Source organism: Oncorhynchus clarkii, chromosome 33, assembly GCF_045791955.1.
Source record: "Oncorhynchus clarkii lewisi isolate Uvic-CL-2024 chromosome 33, UVic_Ocla_1.0, whole genome shotgun sequence".
Taxonomy (NCBI): domain Eukaryota; kingdom Metazoa; phylum Chordata; class Actinopteri; order Salmoniformes; family Salmonidae; genus Oncorhynchus; species Oncorhynchus clarkii.
Window position 1 is genome coordinate 18241707 of NC_092179.1, and position 11992 is coordinate 18253698.

An 11992-nucleotide genomic window follows, 5' to 3' on the forward strand; every position below is an offset into this window, starting at 1 on the left:
AGTATCTAATTTCCCAAATTTATCAGATGGACTCTATGCGCTCTGGGTTGAGTGCACCTAAGGACACCCATTTTGGACCAACCCTGAAGTGGAAGCTCCAAAACCCTACTACAACTACGTACGCTATTGTCTTTTAAATGACCTTGTGGTTTATTTTAATACACTCCAATTTCACTATTTTTCCTCTTGGTTGTTTTAGGGGAGGGATGATTTGTGTTAGTCTGGCAAAATGTAGTTCTCTTTTAATAATAAATACTGGATATCAATTACTTTTACAGTAGTACGAAGGACTGGCAATTGCATTTATTGTTCTCACTGTATATTAGTCCTTCAACTCAGCATCTTTCCCCATCACTACTGTTTCCTGTCTTCCTTCTCTCCTTAGGACACCAGCCAATGTGACATTAACTTTGTATATCACTGGATTATGCATTTCCATTTCAAACTGAAACTCTCAATTTGAACATCTAGCCATACCTGGGTGTAGAAGGGGAAGGGACCCATGCCCATAGGGGCTTCTCTGTCTTATTTTTCCTCCATTTCCTTCAGCAGTGGAAATTCACTGAGTACTGATTATGGCAGGAGAGTGTTGGCTCAGCTGTGTGCTTTAAGAACCCATGATGTCAGACCCATATTTTCCTTGGAGAGCCTCTCATCAGCTGCATTGTTCCAGGAAACCATGGTCTGTTCTCTGGGCAACAAAGAGGCCTGCCCAATCGTAGCCACTTACACCCACAACTCTGCCTGCTGCTATACAGTCCTCAAGGCCCCCACCTCCAACCATCCACCCCCACACCAGACAGACTTCAAGGCCCCCACCTTTATCTTCACAACAACAAATATCTGCATATAGTGAGCATCCTGGAGCTCCCAGCATTACGTACTCCTCTCCCAGCTCTGTACTGTTTTTGCTATAGGAGTTGAGGGTCGGCGATGAAAAGCAGCGTGTTAGAACAGGACAAGGAAATAATATGTTGCTCCACAGAGAACCATAACATGATGCTGCTGCTGGTGTCATCTGGCGAGGTTTTCAGAGGGTTTTCGGTTCTGACTGAAAGATGTATTTGACCGGATTACAACACCGCCCCCTGACAGGTGACGCAAGCAGCAGCGAGAGATGATGGGAAAACTGTCCCCACAGCCAGCCATTTCTCTAAGTTTTGATGGGCAATTAAGCTGTCGAACCCAGAGGGAAACTTTGAACCAAGATAGAAAACATTAAGACAGTAGCGGCATACTGTGACAAGTCTATCAACAGTTTCATCTGATCTGATATATTTTGACATACATGTCATTATTAAAAGTTATTATTCCCAAAAATAAAGATATCACCAGTGCCCTGTTTTTCTTCCGCATAAAATACACACTTATTTAACCCTCCTGATCCCTATGTTTGAGTTGTTTATTACCCAATTGAAATGTTTCATGATGTATTGGTTGAGCCATTAAAAACAGCAGAACAAGGTGCACAGATTCACAGACTCAACAGCTGAACATTTGAACATGAGCGTTTCCACTCTCCCTCTGACTTCAAAGGAGATCAAACAAATATGACCTGAGAACACAATGGAAATCACATCTTGGCCTTTTAAGATTATTTATGTTAATGGACTTTAGTTGCAGAATTATGGTAATGTTTCCTAGAAATTTAACTCAGGGGAAACCAGCAAAAACCCCAGATAAAGAGCCTGAGCCTCACCATCTCGTCATTGAAGAAAGGAGGTGGATCATCAACATATGCTTTAACTGCAGGACCTTCCAAGACAAGAGAGCAGGGCTGATATAAAACTATTTGATATCAATTGTGTTTTAGCGTGCTGAAATACAAAAAAATACCATAGGGCTGAGCTGTTCACATTGTGTGTGTGTGAGAGAGACCGACAGACCGACCGACCAACCGACAGACAGACAGAGAGCAGATAAGACCCCACATTTTTCAGCATGTTTTAACAAAAAGATAGATACATTCGGTAAAATCTTTAAACAGGTCAACATTCACAAGGCCGCGGGGCCAGACGGATTACCAGGAAGTTTAGACTGAGCATGCGCTGACCAACTGGAAAGTGTCTACACTGACATTTTCGACCTGTCCCTGACCGAGTCTGTAATACCAACATGTTTCAAGCAGACTACTAAGTCCCTGTGCCCAAGAACACTAAGGTAACCTGCCTAAATGGCTACTGACAAGTAGCACTCTTTGAAAGGCTGGTCGTGGCTCACATCAACAGCATTATCCCAGAAACCCTAGACCCACTCTAATTTGCATACTGCCACAACAGTTCCACAGATGATACAATCTTTATTGCACTCCACACGGCCCTTTCCCACCTGGACAAACGGAACACCTATGTGAGAATGCTATTCATTGACTACAGCTCAGCGTTCAACACCATTGTGCCCTCAAAGCTCATCACTAAGCTAAGGATCCTGGGACTAAACATCTCCCTCTGCAACTGGATCCTGGGCTTGCTGAAGGGCCACCCCCAGGTGGTAAGGGTAGGTAACAACATCTGTCACGCTGATCCTCAGTACAGGGAGGCCCCTCAGGCGTACGTGCTCAGTCCCCTCTTATACTCCCTGTTCACCCACGACTGCATTGCCAAGCACGACTCCAACAGCTGGGAAAAGTTTACCATGAAGTTTACCGACAACAGTGGTAGTGGCCTGATCACCAACAACAATGAGACAGCCTATAGGGAGGAGGTCAGAGACCTGGCATTGCGGTGCCAGGATAACAACCTCACCCTCAACGTGATCAAGACCAAGGAAAGGATTGTAGACTACAGGAAAAGGAGGACCGAGCACGTCCCCATTCTCATTGACAGGGCTGTAGAGGAGCAGGTTGAGAGCTTCAAGTTCCTTGGTATCCACATCACCAACAAACTATCATGGTCCAAACACACCAAGACAGTCGTGAAGAGGGCACGACAAAACCTATTCCCCATCAGGAGACTGAAATGATTTGTCATGGGTCTTCAGATTCTCAAAAAGTTCTACAGCTGCACCATCGAGAGCATCCTGACTGGTTGCATCACTGCCTGGTATGGCAACTGCGTACAGCCCAGTACATCACTGGGGTCAAGCTTCCTGTCATGCAGGACCTCTATACCAGGCGGTGTCAGGAGAAGGCACAAAAAAATACCGAAGACTGCAGCCACCCTAGTCATAGACTGTTCTCTTTGCTACCGCATGGCAAGTGGTACCAGAGTGCCAAGTCTAAGTCCAAAAGGCTTCTTAACAGCTTCTACCCCAAGCCATAAGACTTCTGAACAGCTAATCAAATGGCTACCCGGACTATTTGCATTGTCCCCACCCCATTTTTACGCTGCTGCTACTCTCTGTTTATTATCCATGTATAGTCACTTTACCTCTACCTACATGTACACTACTGTTCAAAAGTTTGGGGTCACTTAGACATTTCCTTGTTTTTGAAAGAAAAACATTTTTCTTTCACATTTTTGGTCCATTAAAATAACATCACATTGATCAGAAATACAGTGTAGACATTGTTAATGTTGTAAATGACTATTGTAGCTGGAAACAGCAGATTTTTTATGGAATATCTACATAGGTGTACCGAGGCACATTATCAGCAACCATCACTCCTGTGATCCAAAGGCACGTTGTGTTAGCTAATCCAAGTTTAGCATTTTAAAAGGCTAATTGATCATTAGAAAACCCGTTTGCAATTATGTTAGCACAGCTGAAAACTGTTGTCCTGATTAAAGAAGCAATAAAACTGGCCTTCTTTAGACTAGTTGAGTATCTGGAGCATCAGCATTTGTTGGGTTCAATTACAGGTTAAAAATGGCCAGAAACAAAGAGCTTTATTCTGAAACTCGTCAGTTTGTTCTTGTTCTGAGAAATGAAGGCTATTCCATGTGAGAAATTGGCAAGAAACTGAAGATCTCGTACAGCGCTGTGTACTACTCCCTTCACAGAACAGTGCAAGCTGTCTCTAACCAGAATAGAAAGAGGAGTGGAAGACCCCGGTGCACAACTGAACAAGAGGACAATTATATTAGAGTGTCTAGTTTGAAAAACAAGTTCTCAACTGGCAGCTTCATTAAATAGTACCCGCAAACACCAGTCTCAAAGTCAACAGTGAAGAGGCGACTCCGGGATTTCATAAGGGTTTTCTAATGATCAATTAGCCTAGTGTAGATATTACACTAAAAATCAGCCGTTTCCAGCTACAATAGTTATTTACAACATTAAGAATGTCTTTCTGACCAATTCTATGTTATTTTAATAGACACATTTTTTGGATTCTTTCAAAAACAAGGCCATTTCTAGGTGACCCCAAACTTTTGAACGGTAGTGTACATATTGCCTCAATTACCTCGACTAACTGGTGTCCCAACACAAACCTGAATTGTTGGTTAAGGGCATTAAGGGCATGTAAATAAGCATTTCACTGTAAGGTACACCTGTTGTATTCAGCGCATGTGACAAAACGTTTTAATGTTTTCGGCAAGGACATATATAGGATACTAGCCTCCAAAACATAACCTAAACTCCAAATCAAATCTCCAAACCTACAACCTGATTTTGGACGAAATTACCTGGAAGGATTCCTACTACCAAAGATTCTTATTTCCAAGCTACATAGCAAATGCTCTGGCAAACAAACAACAGAAACCTGAAAACACCATCCAAACTGGAACGGAGTGATTCAGGTTTAGTCTGAAGCTACTTTTAAAGCCAAGAAGAAAAATACATTACAATGATATATTTTACTTTATAAGGACTGAATCCTAAGTTAAGGCAACCACGCTTGCTAGGACAGAACATATCTGACTTCAACTTCAATTAGCACTGGGGTGTGAAGTGAGAGGTGTCAAAGCCCTTGAGCCCAACAATGGCATGAGAGTTTCACAGCCTACCCCACCAAAATGAAGAGGCCTTTGAAGCCCCCTCCCACTATTCAGAGGTCATAACAATACAGTAAACTCTGGATGTAAAAAATTATATGGCACGAAAAGTAGGTCCTTAAGGAAAATCAAGATACACTTTTTGCTGACCATTATAAAGATGGGAACATAAGCAAATTAATCTTCCACACAGACCATCACCTGGCATGGCACAGTGTTATATTAACACACTACCCCTCTGTTAAAGGGGGGGGGGGGGGGGGGGGTGTTAGCGATGGGTGGAAACATAGGATATTAGACAACGAGGATTCCGAGTCAGCCAACGTTAACCTGTACAAGTCTGGAACAGTAATGGTAGGGGGCAACCCCAAACAGTTTCAGCTGGACTTTCACATAATCAAAGAGATCGCTTATCCTGCTGAGCTCTCTCTTGAGAAAGATACCACCACCCCACCCTGAGCATGTCAGACCAGACCTCTTCATTATACAACCACACAGACGAGCAACCCCAAGCAGAAAGTCAACCTCCCAGCACTACCCTCATTGAAATTACGAATAAATTCACCCAGCTGGAGGGAAGACAGGTTGAGCTGTAACAGCAGGTTAACACTACTCCAGTCAGCACAAAAAAATGTCCAGCTCAACAACACCCCCTCAACTAGACCCTGAGAGCTGTAGTTGGATAGAGACATATCTGCACTCTGGACTGTGGTGAGACAACATCAACAGAAGAAAGAGCAGGAGCAGGAGAAGAACAGAGCACTAGAGGAGAGGATCAGAGTGCTGGATGAAAGGGTGAGGGGGATGGCGTGTGACAGAGGTCCCCTGGGCTTGTGACAGAAAACAACCCATTAGAGAGCTGGCTACCCCCACAGAGAAGAAAGTAGAACAGCTCACCTCAGACCCTGACCATAGCTTCGACATCACAGCAGGACAGACAAATAAAGAACCCCAAGCCCAGGGGATCCCACCCCCTCTGAGCACCCCCCATGTCAGCCACCCTGATAGCCCCCCCCCCCCCCCCCACACACACACACACCCACTGAGGACATACACAAGGCACAGATTGTACTCCTTATGGACTCAAGCGGGAAATATATACAAGAAATACACTTTTCCCCAAACACACAATGTCTAAAATCTGGTGTCCAAACACTCAGCACGCCCTAGACCTTCTGTCTGAGGACAAACTAGGGTCACCCAGCCATATAATAACACACACAGGCACAAATGACCTGAGAGCATAGCAGGAAAGGGTGGCCACAGCACTCAAGGGAGTGATTGAAAAAGATGATTCTACTTTTCCCAACGCACAAGTGGTTATCTCCACCCTGCTTCCATGAAAAGACTTCCACCTTGCTACCATACAGCAGGTAAACACAAGTATTTCCCATGACTGTGACTCAAAACCAAATGTTTACCTGGCCCACCACTCCACCCTGGACTTGAACAGCCTTTACGACCAGGTCCACCTATGTAAGGCAGCAGTGCCCCCTTTTGCCCGGACCCTAAAGGACATCGCCCTCAAACGCAGCCCCAACACCTCACAGGAGCAACAGATCAATAGACACGCTTTGCGGCATGCTGAGTGTGTACATAGTCAAATGGTAGGCGTCGAGGGGACTCCTGCAGTAGGTATACCTACAGCTTATCTCTTGGCAGTAGTACTGTAGAATACTTTATCATTGACCTCAACTCAGAGTCTCTTAGAGCATTCACAGTCAGCCCACAGCAAAATCACAGTTGATTTTGAACAGAGCAATACTCAAAAATTCTACTCAATAAGGAACTGATTAATATTAAGAAATGCTATAGATGGAAGGAAAGTACTGTGGAAACCTACTAAACAGTATATTTGACTTCCCAGCTTCCCTATCAAATCAAAAAACGTCAAACAGAAAACCGAAGAACAATAATAACAATAACAAATGGTTTGATGAAGAATGCAAAATCCTAAGAAAGAAATTGAGAAACCTATCCAACCAAAAACATAGAGACCCAGAAAACCTGAAACTACGCCTTCACAATGGTAAATCACTAAAACAATACAGAAATACACTACGGAAAAAGGAGCAGTACTTCAGAAATCAGCTCAATGTAATTGAAAAACCCATAGACTCTAACCACTTCTGGGAAAATTGGAAAACACTAAACAAACAACATGAAGAGTTATTATCCCAAATATATATTTATGTGTAAACCACTTCTCCAATAATTTTGCCTCTATAACAAAGAACAAACAGCAAAAACATATAAACTCAGCAAAAAAAGAAACGTCCCTTTCAAAGATAATTCCTAAAAATCCAAATAACTTCACAGATCTTCATTGTAAATGGTTTAAACACTGTTTCTCATGCTTGTTCAATGAACCATGAACAATGAATGAACATGCACCTGTGGGACGCTTAACAGCTTACAGACGGTAGGCAATTAAGGTCACAGTTATGAAAACTTAGGACACTAAAGAGGCCTTTCTACTGACTCTGAAAAACAACAAATGAAAGATGCCCAGGGTTCCTGCTCATCTGCGTGAACGTGCCTTAGGCATGCTGCAAGGAGGCATGAGGACTGCAGATGTGGCCAGGGCGATACATTGCAATGTCCATAGCGTGAGATGCCTAAGACAGCGCTACAGGTAGACAGGACAGACAGCTGATCATCCTCGCAGTGGCAGACCACGTGTAACAACACCTGCACAAGATCGGAACATCCGAACATCACACCTGCAGAACAGGTACAGGATAGCAACAACAACTGCCAGAGTTACACCAGGAATGCACAATTCCTCCATCATTGCTCAGACTGTCCGCAATAGGCTGAGAGAGGCTGGACGGAGGGCTTGTAAGCCTGTTGTAAGGCAGGAGCTGGCAGGACTGCCAAAAAGTGCTCTTCACTAACGAGTTGCGGTTTTGTCTCACCAGGGGTGATGGTCGAATTCGCGTTTATCATCAAAGGAATGAGCGTTACACCGAGGTCTGTACTCTGGAGCGGGATCGATTTGGAGGTGAAAGGTCCGTCATGGTCTGGGGTGATGTGTCACAGCAACATAGGACTGAGCTTGTTGTCATTGCAGGCAATCTCAAAGCTGTGTGTTACAGGGAAGACATCCTCCTTCCTCCTGTGGTACCCTTCCTGCAGGCTCATCCTGACATGACCCTCCAGCATGACAATGACACCAGCCATACTGCTCGTTCTGTGCATGATTTCCTGTAAGATAGGAATGTCAGTGTTCTGCCATGGCCAGCGAAGAGTCCAGATCGCAATCCCATTGAGCACATCTGGGACCTGTTGGATCGGAGGGTGAGAGCTAGGGCCATTCCCCCAAAAATGTCCGGGAACTTGCAGGTGCCTTGGTGGAAGAGTGGGGTAACATCTCACAACAGGAACTGGCAAATCTGGTGCAGTCCATGAGGAGGAGATGCACTGCAGTACTTAATGCAGCTGGTGGCCACACCAGATTCTGACTGTTACTTTTGATTTTGACAGACCCTTTGTTCAGGGACACATTATTCCATTTCTGTTTTTAGTCACATGTCTGTGGATCTTGTTCAGTTTATGTCTCAGTTATGTTTATACAAATATTTACACATGTTAAGTTTAATGAAAATAAACACAGTTGACAGTGAGAGGACGTTTCTATTTTTGCTGAGTTTACATGATCAAATACAAATCTTAGAATCAACTATTAAAGAACCCACTGGATTCTCCAATTACATTGAATGAACTACAGGACAAAATACAAATCCAACAACCCAAAAAGGCCTGTGGTGTTGATGGTACCCTCAATTAAATTATAAAATATACAGACCACAAATTCCAATTGGCTATACTTAAACTCTTTAACATCTTCCTTAGCTCTGGCATCTTCCCCAATATTTGGAAACAAGGACTGATCACCCTAATCCACAAAAGTGGAGACAAATTTGACCCCAATAACTACCGTGGGATATGTGTCAACAGCAACCTTGGGAAAATCCTCTGCATTATCGTACATTTCCACAGTGAAAACAATGTACTTGCCACTTTTTACCAAATTACCATACGACAGACCATATGTTCATCCTCCACACTTTAATTGACAAACAGACCAAAACAAAGGCAAAATATTCTTATGCTTTGTTGATTTCAAAAAAGCTTTTGACTCAATTTGGCATGAGGGTCTGCTATACACATTGGTGGAAGGTGGTGTTGGTGGAAAAACATACGACATTACAAAATCCATGCACACAACAACAAGTGTGTGGTTAAAATTGGAAAAAACACATTTCTTTCCACAGGGCCATGGGGTGAGACAGGGATGCAGCTTAAGCCCCACCCTCTTCAACATATATACAGTGGGGCAAAAAAGTATTTAGTCAGCCACCAATTGTGCAAGTTCTCCACCTTAAAAATATGAGAGAGGCCTGTAATTTTCATCATAGGTACACTTCAACTATGACAGACAAAATGAGAAAAAAATCACATTGTAGGATTTTTAATGAATTTATTTGCAAAATATGGAGGAAAATAAGTATTTGGTCAATTACAAAAGTGTATCTCAATACTTTGTTATATACCCTTTGTTGGCAATGACAGAGGTCAAATGTTTTCTGTAAGTCTTCACAAGGTTTTCACACACTGTTGCTGGTATTTTGGCCCATTCCTCCATGCAGATCTCCTCTAGAGCAGTGATGGTTTTGGGCTGTTGCTGGGCAACACGGACTTTCAACTCCCTCCAAAGATTTTCTATGGGGTTGAGATCTGGAGACTGGCTAGGCCACTCCAGGACCTTGAAATGTTTCTTACGAAGCCACTCCTTCGTTGCTCGGGCGGTGTGTTTGGGATCATTGTCATGCTGAAAGACCCAGCCAAGTTTCATCTTCAATGCCCTTGCTGATGGAAGGAGGTTTTCACTCAAAATCTCACGATACATGGCCCCATTTATTCTTTCCTTTACACGGATCAGTCGTCCTGGTCACTTTGCAGAAAAACAGCCCCAAAGCATGATGTTTCCACCCCCATGCTTCACAGTAGGTATGGTGTTCTTTGGATGCAACTCAGCATTCTTTGTCCTCCAAAAACGACGAGTTGAGTTTTTACCAAAAAGTTATATTTTGGTTTCATCTGACCATATGACATTCTCCCAATCTTCTTCTGGATCATCCAAATGCTCTCTAGCAAACTTCAGACGGGCCTGGAAATGTGCTGGCTTAAGCAGGGGGACACATCTGGCACTGCAGAATTTGAGTCCCTGGCGGCGTAGTGTGTTACTGATGGTAGGCTTTGTTACTTTGGTCCCAGCTCTCTGCAGGTCATTCACTACGTCCCCCCGTGTGGTTCTGGGATTTTTGCTCACCGTTCTTGTGACCATTTTGACCCCACGGGGTGAGATCTTGCGTGGAGCCCCAGATCGAGGGAGATTATCAGTGGTCTTGTATGTCTTCCATTTCCTAGTAATTGCTCCCACAGTTGATTTCTTCAAACCAAGCTGCTTACCTATTGCAGATTCAGTCTTCCCAGCCTGGTGCAGGTCTACAATTTTGTTTCTGGTGTCCTTTGACAGCTCTTTGGTCTTGGCCATAGTGGAGTTTGGAGTGTGACTTTGAGGTTGTGGACAGGTGTCTTTCATACTGATAACAAGTTCAAACAGGTGCCAATAATACAGGTAACGAGTGGAGGACAGAGGAGCCTCTTAAAGAAGAAGTTACAGATATGTGAGAGCCAGAAATCTTGCTTGTTTGTAGGTGACCAAATACTTATTTTCCAACATAATTTGCAAATAAATTCATTAAAAATCCTACAATGTGATTTTCTGGATTTCTCCCCCTCATTTTGTCTGTTATAGTTGAAGTGTACCTATGATGAAAATTACAGGCCTCTCTCATCTTTTTAAGTGGGAGAACTTGCACAATTGGTGGCTGACTAAATACTTTTTTGCCCCACTGTACATCAATGAAATGGTGAGGGCACTAGAAGTCTGCAGCACACGGCCTCACCCTACTAGAATCTGAAGTCAAATGTCTACTTTTTGCTGATTATCTGGTGCTTCTGTCCCCAACCAAGGAGGGTCGACAACAGCACCTAGATCTTCTGCACAGATTCTGTCAGACCTGGGCCTTGACAGTAAATCTCAGTAAGACAAAAATAATGGTGTTCCAAAAAATATCCAGTTTCCAGGACCACAAATACAAATTCCATCTAGACACCGTTCCCTTAAAGCACATACAAAACTATACAAATAGTGAGGGAAAAAAATATTTGATCCCCTGCTGATTTTGTACGTTTGCCCACTGACAAAGAAATGATCAGTCTATAATTTTAATGGTAGGTTTATTTGAACAGTGAGAGACAGAATAACAACAAAAAAATCCAGAAAAACGCATGTCAAAAATGTTATAAATTGATTTAAATTTTAATGAGCATAGCCTTGCTATTGACAAAGGCCGCCGAAGAGAAGACAGGCTATGTGACACTGCCCACAAAATGAGGTGGAAACTGAGCTGCACTTCCTAACCTCCTGCCAAATGTGTGACCATAGAGACATATATTTCCCTCAGATTACACAGATCCACAAAGAATTTAAAAAACAAATCAAATTTAGGTAAACTCCCATATCTACTGGGTGAAAAACCAGTGAGCAATCACAGCAGCAAGGTTTGTGACCTGTTGCCACAAGGGCAACCAGTAAAGAACAAACATTGTAAATGCAACCTATATGTTTATTTATTTTCCCTTTTGTACTTTCACTATTTGCACATTATTACAACACTGTAAATAGACATATGACATTTGAAATGTCTTTATTCTTTTGGAACTGTTGTAAGTGTAATGTTTACTGTTAATTTTGTGTTGTTTATTACCCATTTCACTTGTTTTGGCAATGTAAACATGTGTTTCCCATGCCAATAAAACCCCTTCAATTGGAAATTTAATTGAGAGGGGGAGATAGGGGAGAGTGAGATAGAGAGTGAGGGAAGGAGATAGAGAGGGAGGGGGATAGAGAGGGAGGGATATAAAGAGAGATAGAGTGAGAGAGATATAGAGAGGGAGGGGGATAGAGAGGGAGGGATATAAAGAGAGATTGAGTGAGATAGAAAGAGAGAGGTTAAAACAACAGATATTGAAGCTGCCAGGTTGAG